At 41.4% G+C, this 15,126-nt stretch overlaps 2 long non-coding RNA genes across 2 annotated transcripts; one reads left to right on the forward strand and one right to left on the reverse strand.

Moving 5' to 3' along the window:
- Positions 1–8,271: 8,271 nt before the first annotated feature.
- On the forward strand, positions 8,272–10,640 carry LOC133023386 (uncharacterized). Its single transcript, XR_009683057.1, has 4 exons — positions 8,272–8,412; positions 8,834–9,016; positions 10,077–10,235; positions 10,434–10,640. It is a non-coding gene; the product is annotated as an uncharacterized LOC133023386 (long non-coding RNA).
- A 1,401-nt stretch (positions 10,641–12,041) lies between these two features.
- Positions 12,042–14,410, reverse strand: LOC133023395 (uncharacterized). The gene is made up of 4 exons (XR_009683058.1): positions 14,270–14,410; positions 13,666–13,848; positions 12,447–12,605; positions 12,042–12,248 (listed from the first exon to the last, which is right to left on the reverse strand). It is a non-coding gene; the product is annotated as an uncharacterized LOC133023395 (long non-coding RNA).
- Between the last annotated feature and the right edge of the window lie 716 nt (positions 14,411–15,126).

Here is a 15,126-nt window from a genome sequence, read left to right on the forward strand (position 1 = left end):
GTTTGAAGTCATATGATCAAGTTGGTAAACTGTCAGGAGCCAATCATGTGCTAAATAACCACGGCAGCAAGTTGCAATTGAAGCACTTTGTCACTTCAAACATCGGTTCTGCAGTTGTAGCTTTATTGGTCTTAAACAATCCCTCTAATTGTTGCTATTCTTTTGGGTGGGTAAATAAATCCAAACATGTCCTTGTCCCCAGTCACTTGGGTTCAAACTCTCATATATGTAGCAGCCAGTTACACAGTCACACAATAGGGAGATGCCCTTTTAGTCGTTGGCCATTTCACCAGTGAGCAGCTCGACTGGAGCAGCCGGGGTTCTGTGCCTTAACAAAGGGCACGTCACTGTCAACCGCTTCGGAAGGGAAGAGCATTCATTATTCGCCACTGCCAATGAGGTAAGATCATTTCACCTATTGCTGTTACAGTATGACGTGTCGAGCGAGCTTCTTTTACTAACCAGTGTTTAAAACACACAAAAGTATTATCTTGAAAAATGTCAGAGAACAAAGGTAGGTGTCATTTGGATTTAATTTCCATTTATTTTTCTTAATACGAAAAACTCTGAATCTAATACATCTAAGAGCTCACTTGTGGTTCACAGGTTCTTGAGGTCGTGGTTTGGATATCTGCTGTAAACCTGAACTTGTATCTTACTTTGATCACATCCCTGTATTTCATGTTTCCTCCCCTGTATGCAGCTGGTCAATAAAATGTGACCATAATGCAAAGCAGAAGTCATGCTGAACAGAGAATATTGTTTGACCTTCCTAAATATTCAAACTCTTGGCATGAGGTTATTCTCTATCGCAGCAAGACGTAATATATAATATAACTTCAACTTTATTGTCCTTAAGGAAATACTGGCCTTGTAGCCATGCAGGTGAAAACGCAGAACTCCCACAGACTAGAGCCGACAATACATAAAGCAGAATAAAAAGCCAGCAATCTGAGAAGGCAAAGGAGTGCGTACTTCCTCTTACTCAGGGGAGGTCAGTTGAGTAGGTGGTCTGCTGGAACCCGTGTGGTTCCGGACACATTTGCCTACACACAGCTAAAAGACTAAGTCCCACATCACCTCCAGGTGTGGTCTGAGCGAATGGATCTCAGTATGTCTTTATGTTCAGAACACCCAAGAGGGACTTTAATGCTGAATATGAACAGAGCCCCAGTCTCAACCGAACATTTTGGAAGAAGTGAGGCAGCAGTGGGTTTAGTACATTATTCAATTGCTTGGAAATCAAATCTAACTTGTTTCTATGGGAAAGAAAATCTTTCTTAAAGATTAACATAGTTTAATGTGCTATAGGGTTGTGCTTTACTGATCAAGCTGACGAATCATTAACACTGTTTTTTAAACACCAATTTATCAAAATAAATAGCTTGACCTTTACCCAATAGCATCTTCGAACTCAAATTGCATCCAGAGCGCATATCTCCACCAAGGCCCAACTGTCCCATTAAATTATAACAAGCCTTATAGCTGTTTATGACGCTTATTGGCTACACATTTATGAAGTTACAGGTATCTAACCCTATTTGTTACCATAGAGTAGCTGAAAAAATCCTGCACTTAACCAAATTTCAATCCCCTAAATCCAGATTTGGATTTGGATCTGCACCAAATTGCCCGCAAACCATCATCAAGATAATTCTCTGAGAAATAGATGAAAATGTCAAAAAAAAAGCCCCATCATACAAAAAACCTTCAAAACATTTCCTACACTCTCACACTCAACCGATTTCACACAAAAATTGTACGTGTTCTTTTCTGACCCATCCTTCCATCAGGTTTTGTGATAATCTTTCCAGTAGCTTTACCATACCGTGTTATAAGGTAGATTTTGTGATAGAATGGTAACAGAGAGGATTTGTATTGTCTGGCAGACAGACAGACAGACAGACAGACAGACAGACAGACAGACAGACAGACAGACAGACAGACAGACAGACAGACAGACAGACAGACAGACAGACAGACAGACAGACAGACAGACAGACAGACAGACAGACAGACAGACAGACAGACAGACAGACAGACAGACAGACAGACAGACAGACAGACAGACAGACACAGAGCGAGACGAAACAAACCAGCCGCACACAGACAGCCGAGCCAACCACAGTAAATGTGTCATCATGAAATAAACACATTTCAACCAAAATCAAGATTTCAACCTAAGAAATAACAAACTATGGTGCAATAAACAGCAAAGCACTTTCAGGGAATTTTTGCATGTGTGCATTACTCTATATTTTTAGGGTTAGTGGTGAAATCCTGGCATGTAAAATGACATGAAAAGGAAAAAAACAACATGTAAATGATTCTAAGCACCTGTTGGGTTTGACAAGGCTTCAATAAACTCTAAGTGACATAATTGAGATCATTAAATAATCAGCCAGTCCTTTAGCCTTGTTTGATGCAGTCACTCAGCTTGATGTTGTACGTGTGTAATGGCTTGCATGTAATACAATGTACCATGTGCATGAGAACAACACTTTAGATAATTATAATCTTGCCGGCCGCCTCGGATATGAGAACAAGCAAACCCAGACAGGCCAAACATAATGTCAGCGAAGAGGCAGCCTCATCATCCGTCTCCTCTCGGGGGAGAAAGCATCTCAGCCTCTGCACCAGCTCAGCCGAGGTGATTATGGAGCAATAAAAAAAGATGTCACTTGTGTATCACAGATCCCACTTGTGAGGCCGACTAATCTGCTGCTGAAAAACCCCCACTCCTGTGTACGTGTGGCTTTCTGAGACAATAGGAGTCTGGTTTGGACAATTAAACAGACATTAGGGAACCAGTCAGGTGTTGTGCCACGTGCTGTCGGAGTCCTCCGCCCATATGTGAGACCCGCAGGCGATTCACACCGTTCCAGCCGCGCATCAGCAACAGAACAATTGAGCTGATTGTAAATCACGGCTGTTATCATAACACAGACCAGACAAGAAACACAGCAAATTATTCAAAGTGGGCACTCTGACAACCCGACGGGATGAATAGTAATATGATTGTGGCAGGATGTGAATCTGACCCCGACGGGTTTCCACAGAGAGGCTGACGTCATGGCAACCGTGTGCGCTGATGCTTCAGAATGTTGATGAGCGGCGTGCAAGACACGTCGCCGGTTGACCTGGCGGAGGTGAGTCACTCGGCTGTACCTCAGGGCAACAACAAAACCAAAGAGTGCAACACGTAAAAGAAGAAGCAGTGGAAGGAGGCGAACGGAGGAAAACTAGAAAGGGAGAGGAAGTGTGGACATGGGAGGTTTATTGGTACGGAAAAAGCCACCGAGCCGTTCCTAATCAGACCTGTGTAGCCCTGAGCACACACTCCACCATGATGCAGGGGCTGGAGTGTGTTTAGTCGACTGGCCAGCTCCTTTCCCCTCATCCTGCTTTGTCTGGCTCTGCATTGTAAAAGGTCACTAATGTTATTCAGGACACTGCTGCCAGGATTGTACGAAAACTCCTCAGACCTCTTCAAGCTGAAGGCCTACATTACACACACACAAGGTTGTTTCTTTATATTATATTGAACTTTGCTTTGGTTTTACAGGCACAGCTGTCTATTATTCCGCGAATACGTGTGCTCCATAAGACGGTGTGTGTATGTGTGTGTGTGTGTGTGTGTGTGTGTGTGTGTGTGTGTGTGTGTGTGTGATGGGGGGGTGTACTGGCTGCAGTCCAGGCCCAGCTAAGCCATTGTTGCCAGTTCTTTGGATGGCATATCACCAAGTTGGCAGCGATCGCTTTCAGACTCGGAGGCAAGAGCGAGAAACAGAATGGGAACTTTGTCGTGTGGACTGCTGCTGTGGAGTCGGTGGTAGGTGTAGGTTTGCCTCGGCAGTTAAATGGCAGCAGTGTAGAGGCGGCCGGCTTCGACTTGCAGTTTGCAATTGAGACGAGTGAAGCGAGGGAGAGACTCGCACGTCGAGAGCCCGACCACACATTTGTGCACGTTGTTTTAGACATGTTATCGTACACTTACATGCGTGAAGAGAACATTCACGCTCCACTTTGCTATGAGCAACAAGTGCCTTCATGAAATAAGAATTAAATGTGCACATCCCTCAGCGAGCTGCTCATTGCTGCCGAGTGTGTTTGAATATGTATTTACCGTCTGATCTGTTTTGTTTGTTATGCAATGAAGTGTACGAGTGAATCTACAGCTTTGGTTGTGTGCATGTGTGTGTCTTTGTTTATTTATGCTTCATGGCAATGCATACATTTATGCTGGGCAAAGAGGAACAGATGAACAAACAGCGAGTGAAGGAGGGCTGGCCTGAAGGCTTTTTATCTGTGTGTGTGTGTGTGTGTGTGTGTGTGTGTGTGTGTGTGTGTGTGTGTGTGTGTGTGTGTGTGTGTGTGTCTGTGTGTGTGTGTGTGTGTTTGTGTGTGTGTGTGTCTGTGTGTGTGTGTGTGTGTGTGTGTGTAGGAGACAGTGAGAGGTAATAACCTAAGCTTATTTTATGTCCTGTTTTGGTCCACCCTCAGAGTTTGCATTGAGTTTTTTATTTCCATGGACATAACTCCTGTTGATGGCTGAGTTGTGTCAGCAAGATGTGTAGCCTCCCTCCTGCACGACACATAAATCATCGCCTCCCCCGCTGAGTGACTACACGCACACAATCCCATCACCCCCATAACAACTCTGGCCACAGAGGAAGCATCCAGCGTTGCATTTCCTCACCCTAAACTTTCACATAGGCAACTTCTTTGTGGAATGAATGTTAACCAAACTCTGTAGGTGTTTTCCACAGAGTATTGAATCTCTGAAGACAAATGATTATTACGATCTACCTCAACATTTTGTTAGTTACAATATATGTCCCTGCCCCCCCCCCTCTCCTCTTCAGACTAAAGGTTCCATTATGCTTCTACGTATCCGTTTCGCGGAGAGGGACGCACGGATACCACGGACTCTTTTTGATTTATGCTTTTCCGACGACCGTCTGTCTGAAAAAAATTCACCGCCAAACAGTAGGTAGCGCAGTGTTTATTTACCTCTGTCAGCTTGCCTCCCACACACTGAACCATGGCAACTAACAGACAGAGGCTGTTAATGGAGCTGGCTCTGCTTGACTTGGAAGAGGACATTCTTGTTGTGACTTTATGAGACGTGAGCAACAACAGAGGAGGAGATGGAGGCGGACTCATAGACGGGTTGTACAGGTGCTCGTACCTCCGGACCTCCTCCACTAGACGCTCTTCAATGTTGCTATCCATATTCGTATCGTAGTTGTGTTTGGATTTTAACGTGGCCGTCTTATGATATACGGAAGAAAACCGGAAGAAAACCAGAAGTTTGAGGTCCGGAAATGACGTCATACGGAAATTATGTCGTTAGCGGACCAATCACAGCCAAGGGCTGTCCGTAGGCTATCCAAAATATCCATGGATAGTTAGAAAAATCAGAAGTGCACGAAAAGCTCTCCGAGGCGCTTGGAGAGGGCGTTCCACTGCGGAGAGGGCGTTCCTATCTGTCCGTATCCATAAAAACGGAGTAGCATAAATCCGCCTTTAGAGTGACAGAGGAGAAAAAGAACTGAACCACAGCAGCACTATATGCTCCTTTCTCCGTTTACACCCATGTAACAATGAAGCTGCAGCTGGTGGCTTTTCTAATGAAATTTTCAGACCTACACGATCCAACTGAGCTGGTTACATGGGAGACATCCAACACCAGACTGTCATCCTGGCTTACGAATGAGCCCTACACCCCCAGGGCAGGCCTGGAGCCAAGGTCAGGGTCTGGCACACCGGAGGAAAGTTAGCTCGGCGGAGCCAGAGGACCTCGTTGAAACGCCCGGAGCTGGTCACTGCAGCCACGCAGGCGTGAATGCGTCTCGCGCTGGGGAGATTTCCCCGAGGCGAAACACAAGCGCACGTTTAGGTTTGTTGCCTGAGCTGAAGCTGGCAGCTGCAAGGATCTGTGATTTTTGTAAGAGGTGCAGGTACCGAGCTGACAGCTGGTTTACTGTTAGAAATACTCATGATTCTTTAACTTGGTGGTTTATGTCCCTCGCTGCACTGCTGTGTTCCATTTTAAACAAATCATTTGGTCTTCTACGGCTTTCTGATATGAGGCCGGGGCTTTTTGTTAAATAAGATTTAACGCAGTCCCCTGGAAATCCTCTGTAGGCAGCCCAATGCGTTTCACTTGATATTTTCCAGTAGGGAAATGAATGTGAAAAGTAATCGCTTTCAGCATAAGCAGCATTTTTCTTCTTGAAGTCATTTTTGTAAAATGTTTGCCAACTGGCAGCCAGGCATGAAGGCTTTTGTGACAATAAAATAGGAACAATGATTGTAGAGAAATAAAGCAGACACATACACTGATGGATGGTTCTTATTTTTCAATACTTGAAGTGGTTTGACATCTGCACTCGTTAAGATATATCGTCTAACAAGGTGGAGGAAGAAGAAAAATTATGAAGATAACAGGGAAACAGAATAGATGTGAAATAGGTGATTATAACAACTCTTAATCTGAGTAAACATCCACTTTGAGTGTCCCAGAAACAGGACAGCTCAGACACAAGTTTTCTCCAGATTGTTTTGTTTTCAAGTACAGACGTGTCTCGATGATTGACGCAGCTTCACTACAACATTACAGTAATGGCCTCAGCACTTCCAGCTGTCCCCGGTGTCTCGGTGTTGGAGACAGACAGTAAATGGCAGAGAAAAAAAGAGCTCTCTTACCTCGACGCAGTAAGTGCTTGCCAAGGAAAATGGGAAAGTATTTAAAAATGGATTGCCTATTTAAACTGCATGTAATATTAAGCAGATTAGAGATGTATACATTTAGCACTTGCATTCACAAAGGCTTTCTCTCTTTTTTTCCCTCCGTCAGTCTCCCATTCGCTCAACCCCCTCTCGCTTTTTTCAGCTGCTATTCTACTCTAATTTTGTCTTTATCTCTTTCGTGCTGATTACTTCTTTTTGTAAGACAATGACACAGATTCACTCGAAAATGACCAGCTACGAGGAGCGATGTGCTCAACGCCCCGTCGCCAGGGAAAATTAGCCCGTGCTTGTGATTTAATTTCAGATTTTCATACTTAATTACTTGTGTGTGCGTACGTGTTACTCGGAGTGTGTGTCTTTGTGTAATTTGTGTGTCGCCTGGTACAAAAAGAACATGGTGACTGACTGTAGGACAGCACATGTGTTTGGACACCCATAATCTTAGCATTGTCAAACTCAACTCATTATTTAAGATAAGATGGCTCGAGTCTGTCTCCGGGAAACAAGAAATGGAAACCTTTGTGTTTGGAGAATAAATGTGTTATTTACAGAAAATGTATCTTTGGATTATGAAGCCTGCATGCTGGAAATGATTGTTCAATATTCAACAACCATTCAGAGTTGTTACTGACATTCAGAAGTGTTACTGACATTCAGAGTTGTTACTGACAACTCTGGATGGAAAGAATGTTGAGAAATTACATCTGAATAGAAAATGAAAAGTAAAGATTTATTGCAAGGGTGGACCCAGTTTTTTTTAAATATACCTTCAGCCATCACTCGCTACCTGCTTGGTTTACTGGTTTGTTTATAAGCACAATCACACAATACTTGGTGAAAGAATGTGGTATGGACCAGGGAAGAACACATTCAATTGTGATGCAGACTGGGAGCAGAGAGCAGATCCAGGAATTGTTTTGTGAGAGATAGGTTGTTTTTCAACATTTCACAGATTTCCCAGGGAATAGTCAACCCAGTCTCATCAGGAAACGTTCAGTGGGAACGTTGGTCCACTTGGACAAACGTTTCCATCTCACAATCTGGCCTATCAGATTGTGAGATGGAAACGTTTGGTCCGCCCATTGTTTTGCATTGACGTGTTTTCACGTCACGTGACTCCCGAGTTCCCGTCTCCGGAAAGGAAAACATGGCGGACAGTCCTTGTTTTTTCAGATAAAAACATGATTTTGTAACTTAGTCTGTGCATAAAAATACATTCTGACACCATTTCTAGCGAGAAATGTGGTCTTTGCTTCCACAGTCTTCAGCCAGTTTGTGCTTATGATATATATTTTAATAGTTATCACGAATTTTTTTATCGTTGCTATGGTGGTTGCTATGACGCTGCCATGCACACAACGTCGTAGCGTGCTGTTTAAATCACCGTCCCTGCGTGGTGTCGTTCAGTGATTGTGTATGTTATTCATGTTAAATAATATTAATATTTGAGGCTAGATTACACCTCTAATGCGAAGGATCTTGCGAGTCTGTTCAGAAGCGGACATGAGTGTGACACCGGACCGAGATCGCGAACGGACCGGAACTGACGTGTGGCTGGCGTAAAAAAAGGTTTTGTAAACATTCTGTCCATTTAACTTAGCGCTGTCATAAACACGGACCATTTGGAAGACAACGATGTCATCTTCCTTCTGTCAGGTAAGTAGTTTATTGTTTTTAAAGATCTATTACGATCTAGGTTCACAGTCCGAGTGCTGAGACAGCGGATGCGGAGTCCGTCGATAAACACAATGGATGCATTTCTTCAGCTAATATGCCATTGTTAGCCACATGCTTCAGCCCACGGTAGCATGTGATTACCTGGGAGGTGAAAACATGGTTTTTGAAACCAGTTCAAGACGCTTAGCTCATCATTAAGGGACGCTACAATATAAATATAAACATGAATTTGATTTATGAATGCTTTAGATTAATAAGGAGTGTATTTCTCGACCATTACTCCTCAATAACAGATCAATTTGGTTTAATGTATAGTATGCAATATGACAATAATGTTTTCATGTTATGGAGTTGCGATTCATTTTATAAAACAATTGCTATGTTCTGTTTTTTAATCAAGGAGGATCCAAGTGAAGCTACAGGAGTTTCATTAACGTCAATAACTTGGACCGAACAGTTTGTTTTGCTTGATGAAGAGGAGGAAGGGCAGCCTGGAGAGAAAGAGAAGCCGGGTTGAGCCCACTTCCATCATCCACGTACCACAAGGAAGATGAGGGGGAGAAATTATCCTACCATTAAAGAGGTACTTTTAAGTTACATACCAGAAACACCATTTTATATAATGTGCCAAATATAAATTTGTATTAAATCCCCAAAGTACGCTGGCTGAAATACTAGTTAATATCACACTGAAAGAGTTTTGATCAATCATGCTTCCCTGCTGTGGTTGTTCAACTGGGAAAACAACTTTTTCCAAAGGAAGGCAAGTAAATTTAAGGAATGCATCTGCAAAGTTTTCCTCTGTTATGTATAATGATGACCCCCATCAAACATTATGTTATTAATAATATTTACACCTTTTCATTTATACTGTTTATTTCTGTCTACATGTTTGAATTTGCCTTCATTAGTTTCAGAAAAGAGCGATGATGTATCGGTCAGTGGGCGGCAGCACGAGACTCCGCAAACTAGTCTCTAAGCAAAGTAGACGAAGGCATTGAGGTTGCGGCCTGCCATCATTATTATTTTGCTTAAGGGACTGAATACGTTTCATGCAGAAATATTAGCATTTCCCTTATATCTACCAAAACTGCTTGTTTCACAGACTGCAGTTTTGTTTTGATCCGATGTGGTGTGCAAATACTAACCGTATATCTGCAATGGGTTGTTGTGCATTAACATTTGTAACTCTATTTTTGTTTTGACAGACTGTGCAAAGAATGTTGAGAACATCACTAACCAGTGCAGTGTCCGTCTACATATTTCTACATATTTTCTCTCATATAAATGTCACTGTAACCTCTTGACAACTGAAACCATAACATGAGGTCAGTGTGGCCTTGACCTTTTGACTTTAAGACAAATACACAGTTAGACAACCCGAAAACATGCAGTAATGCCTCCGGCGACTCGCTATTGCAGAGGCATTAAAATGTTAGTGTAGTAGACTGGATTTTATTGGTGTTACATTGGACATCTTGTATTGGTATACAAAAAATATATTTGGTTTCACATTTTAGATGGCATAAGCAGAGACATCAACTCAGGAAATGGATTTCTGCAGAAAAGAAAGCCTTGTATGTGTGTATATATACATACAAACGCACTTTTAAAATGTTTTGTTTTTTATCATATATTCTCAGGTAGTACTGACGCATTTATGGAGATGGGACATGAGGGCCTTGTCTGCGTGCTCAAGAGAAGATTCCACAGAGTTCAAGCTGAGCAGGCTGCAGCAGGTTTGGAGGAATCCTCCTCTGAAGAGGAAACATGGCGAAGTACTTCTCCACTGATGAAGAAATGTGAGCGCTGTGATTAAATAAAATCTGCTGCCATGCTACTGTTGCTACTGGTGGGCCCTGCTATTAGCTTGGTGTTTGGTAGCTGTTAGCTTTAGCATATTTATTTTTTAGGGACCTGTCTGACGTTTATGTTTTTAAAAAAAAATCAGAGGGAACCATCTTCATAATTTAACACTATGTTTTGTTTGTGTTCTTCAGTTATTCTCAAGAGAAGCTGCCTCAGCTCCACGGTCCCTCCTGCAGCCTCCACTCCTGATGCTAACCCCCGGTCTCCATCACACCATCCGGGCAGACCTGGAGTCACAGAACTTTGTCCAGAGCTGCCGTCTGAGAATTGTTGATCATATAATTTCCAGCAGATGCCTTAATGTAATGTTTGTGCACAATAAATGACATTGATCATAACATATTGGTATTTCCTTGCACTTTTACACCATGATATTGGCAGATAAGATGTTGATTACATTAAAGCAGTGAATGCTCTGCTTTAAGCAACATAAACACACAATGATCCAATGGATTTGAAGTAGAATGGGCACGTTACATTCTGTAGAGAGTACCTCAGTAACGGAAGTCAGAAAATTAATTTTTCTTTATCTGAGGTTCAGTGAGTTATAGTAACAGCAAAGCACACAGGTCTTGTTGTCTAAGTGGCAACCATATCATATTGTTTAAGATGTGTAACATCAAGCTTGTGTATCAGTGCTAAATACATCCAGTCATAAGTAAGTTCACCCTCTTGTTAACACTAAAAGTAGGTGACCCAGATGTTTCACAATGCAATCTGATAAGGTCGTATGAGAAACATTCTTAACATTAAAGAAATGAACACAGAGGATAGCAATAGATGTTTCACTTTAAATCAGTAGCTGGTAATCGGCAGACTGACTTATTCAAACACATTAATACTACAATGAATGAGGCAGGGGTTTGCTATCAGAAATAATTTCTGGGACATTAATTTAAAAGATCTCCAGTATAAGCAAATGTGTTCTAAAATTGGTTTACATCCAAGTGAGAGGCTGTCCCATCTCAGGGATTTAAGATATATATATTGCTTGTATTAGCTGTCCCTCAGTGAAGTACTTGCACTTCTTGAAAAGCTCTATATAAATAAGATGTATTATTGTTTATACATTGCCCTCTAGTATATGTTTTCCTAAGTGACTGTAGATACAGAAACAACAGTATGGTTCAGGTGACAGTAAGTGGAAGGTGAAGGTCATTTCCATGAGCTCAAGAGAAACCTAATGTGACGATATAGTTGATTTCTGATAGGAAGCACCTGCCTCATTCATTGTAGTATTAATGTGTTTGAATAAGTCAGTCTGCCGATTACCAGCTACTGATTTAAAGTGAAACATCTATTGCTATCCTCTGTGTTCATTTCTTTAATGTTAAGAATGTTTCTCATACGACCTTATCAGATTGCATTGTGAAACATCTGGGTCACCTACTTTTAGTGTTAACAAGAGGGTGAACTTACTTATGACTGGATGTATTTAGCACTGATACACAAGCTTGATGTTACACATCTTAAACAATATGATATGGTTGCCACTTAGACAACAAGACCTGTGTGCTTTGCTGTTACTATAACTCACTGAACCTCAGATAAAGAAAAATTAATTTTCTGACTTCCGTTACTGAGGTACTCTCTACAGAATGTAACGTGCCCATTCTACTTCAAATCCATTGGATCATTGTGTGTTTATGTTGCTTAAAGCAGAGCATTCACTGCTTTAATGTAATCAACATCTTATCTGCCAATATCATGGTGTAAAAGTGCAAGGAAATACCAATATGTTATGATCAATGTCATTTATTGTGCACAAACATTACATTAAGGCATCTGCTGGAAATTATATGATCAACAATTCTCAGACGGCAGCTCTGGACAAAGTTCTGTGACTCCAGGTCTGCCCGGATGGTGTGATGGAGACCGGGGGTTAGCATCAGGAGTGGAGGCTGCAGGAGGGACCGTGGAGCTGAGGCAGCTTCTCTTGAGAATAACTGAAGAACACAAACAAAACATAGTGTTAAATTATGAAGATGGTTCCCTCTGATTTTTTTTTAAAAACATAAACGTCAGACAGGTCCCTAAAAAATAAATATGCTAAAGCTAACAGCTACCAAACACCAAGCTAATAGCAGGGCCCACCAGTAGCAACAGTAGCATGGCAGCAGATTTTATTTAATCACAGCGCTCACATTTCTTCATCAGTGGAGAAGTACTTCGCCATGTTTCCTCTTCAGAGGAGGATTCCTCCAAACCTGCTGCAGCCTGCTCAGCTTGAACTCTGTGGAATCTTCTCTTGAGCACGCAGACAAGGCCCTCATGTCCCATCTCCATAAATGCGTCAGTACTACCTGAGAATATATGATAAAAAACAAAACGTTTTAAAAGTGCGTTTGTATGTATATATACACACATACAAGGCTTTCATTTCTGCAGAAATCCATTTCCTGAGTTGATGTCTCTGCTTATGCCATCTAAAATGTGAAACCAAATATATTTTTTGTATACCAATACAAGATGTCCAATGTAACACCAATAAAATCCAGTCTACTACACTAACATTTTAATGCCTCTGCAATAGCGAGTCGCCGGAGGCATTACTGCATGTTTTCGGGTTGTCTAACTGTGTATTTGTCTTAAAGTCAAAAGGTCAAGGCCACACTGACCTCATGTTATGGTTTCAGTTGTCAAGAGGTTACAGTGACATTTATATGAGAGAAAATATGTAGAAATATGTAGACGGACACTGCACTGGTTAGTGATGTTCTCAACATTCTTTGCACAGTCTGTCAAAACAAAAATAGAGTTACAAATGTTAATGCACAACAACCCATTGCAGATATACGGTTAGTATTTGCACACCACATCGGATCAAAACAAAACTGCAGTCTGTGAAACAAGCAGTTTTGGTAGATATAAGGGAAATGCTAATATTTCTGCATGAAACGTATTCAGTCCCTTAAGCAAAATAATAATGATGGCAGGCCGCAACCTCAATGCCTTCGTCTACTTTGCTTAGAGACTAGTTTGCGGAGTCTCGTGCTGCCGCCCACTGACCGATACATCATCGCTCTTTTCTGAAACTAATGAAGGCAAATTCAAACATGTAGACAGAAATAAACAGTATAAATGAAAAGGTGTAAATATTATTAATAACATAATGTTTGATGGGGGTCATCATTATACATAACAGAGGAAAACTTTGCAGATGCATTCCTTAAATTTACTTGCCTTCCTTTGGAAAAAGTTGTTTTCCCAGTTGAACAACCACAGCAGGGAAGCATGATTGATCAAAACTCTTTCAGTGTGATATTAACTAGTATTTCAGCCAGCGTACTTTGGGGATTTAATACAAATTTATATTTGGCACATTATATAAAATGGTGTTTCTGGTATGTAACTTAAAAGTACCTCTTTAATGGTAGGATAATTTCTCCCCCTCATCTTCCTTGTGGTACGTGGATGATGGAAGTGGGCTCAACCCGGCTTCTCTTTCTCTCCAGGCTGCCCTTCCTCCTCTTCATCAAGCAAAACAAACTGTTCGGTCCAAGTTATTGACGTTAATGAAACTCCTGTAGCTTCACTTGGATCCTCCTTGATTAAAAAACAGAACATAGCAATTGTTTTATAAAATGAATCGCAACTCCATAACATGAAAACATTATTGTCATATTGCATACTATACATTAAACTAAATTGATCTGTTATTGAGGAGTAATGGTCGAGAAATACACTCCTTATTAATCTAAAGCATTCATAAATCAAATTCATGTTTATATTTATATTGTAGCGTCCCTTAATGATGAGCTAAGCGTCTTGAACTGGTTTCAAAAACCATGTTTTCACCTCCCAGGTAATCACATGCTACCGTGGGCTGAAGCATGTGGCTAACAATGGCATATTAGCTGAAGAAATGCATCCATTGTGTTTATCGACGGACTCCGCATCCGCTGTCTCAGCACTCGGACTGTGAACCTAGATCGTAATAGATCTTTAAAAACAATAAACTACTTACCTGACAGAAGGAAGATGACATCGTTGTCTTCCAAATGGTCCGTGTTTATGACAGCGCTAAGTTAAATGGACAGAATGTTTACAAAACCTTTTTTTACGCCAGCCACACGTCAGTTCCGGTCCGTTCGCGATCTCGGTCCGGTGTCACACTCATGTCCGCTTCTGAACAGACTCGCAAGATCCTTCGCATTAGAGGTGTAATCTAGCCTCAAATATTAATATTATTTAACATGAATAACATACACAATCACTGAACGACACCACGCAGGGACGGTGATTTAAACAGCACGCTACGACGTTGTGTGCATGGCAGCGTCATAGCAACCACCATAGCAACGATAAAAACATTCGTGATAACTATTAAAATATATATCATAAGCACAAACTGGCTGAAGACTGTGGAAGCAAAGACCACATTTCTCGCTAGAAATGGTGTCAGAATGTATTTTTATGCCCAGACTAAGTTACAAAATCATGTTTTTATGGACCAACGTTCCCACTGAACGTTTCCTGATGAGACTGGGTTGGAATAGTTCATGGATCTTAAAGAATTTTTGAATCTGGCCAGAAGAATGCGCTGTCCTTTTATTTTTTCTAAGCAAGGACCTGGAAAAATGTAAACGACCAAACAAGTTGAACACATGACAGTGAAAATAAGGCGTCCATATTCCTGCACCCCAATCGTCATTTAAATAGAAATATTGAGGTGAGCAATCGGCAGGTCGCACATTCCGACACTACACTATTACAACTTTGGCTGTCTGGGAAGTCACTCTTTATAATTTATATTAGTTAATGTATGGTCAGAATTGTTTATATCCTGAACATAAGGGTCTTAATATTATATGTGCAGTGGCC

The sequence above is a fragment of the Limanda limanda genome, chromosome 17, assembly GCF_963576545.1.
Source record: "Limanda limanda chromosome 17, fLimLim1.1, whole genome shotgun sequence".
NCBI classification, from domain to species: Eukaryota; Metazoa; Chordata; class Actinopteri; order Pleuronectiformes; family Pleuronectidae; genus Limanda; species Limanda limanda.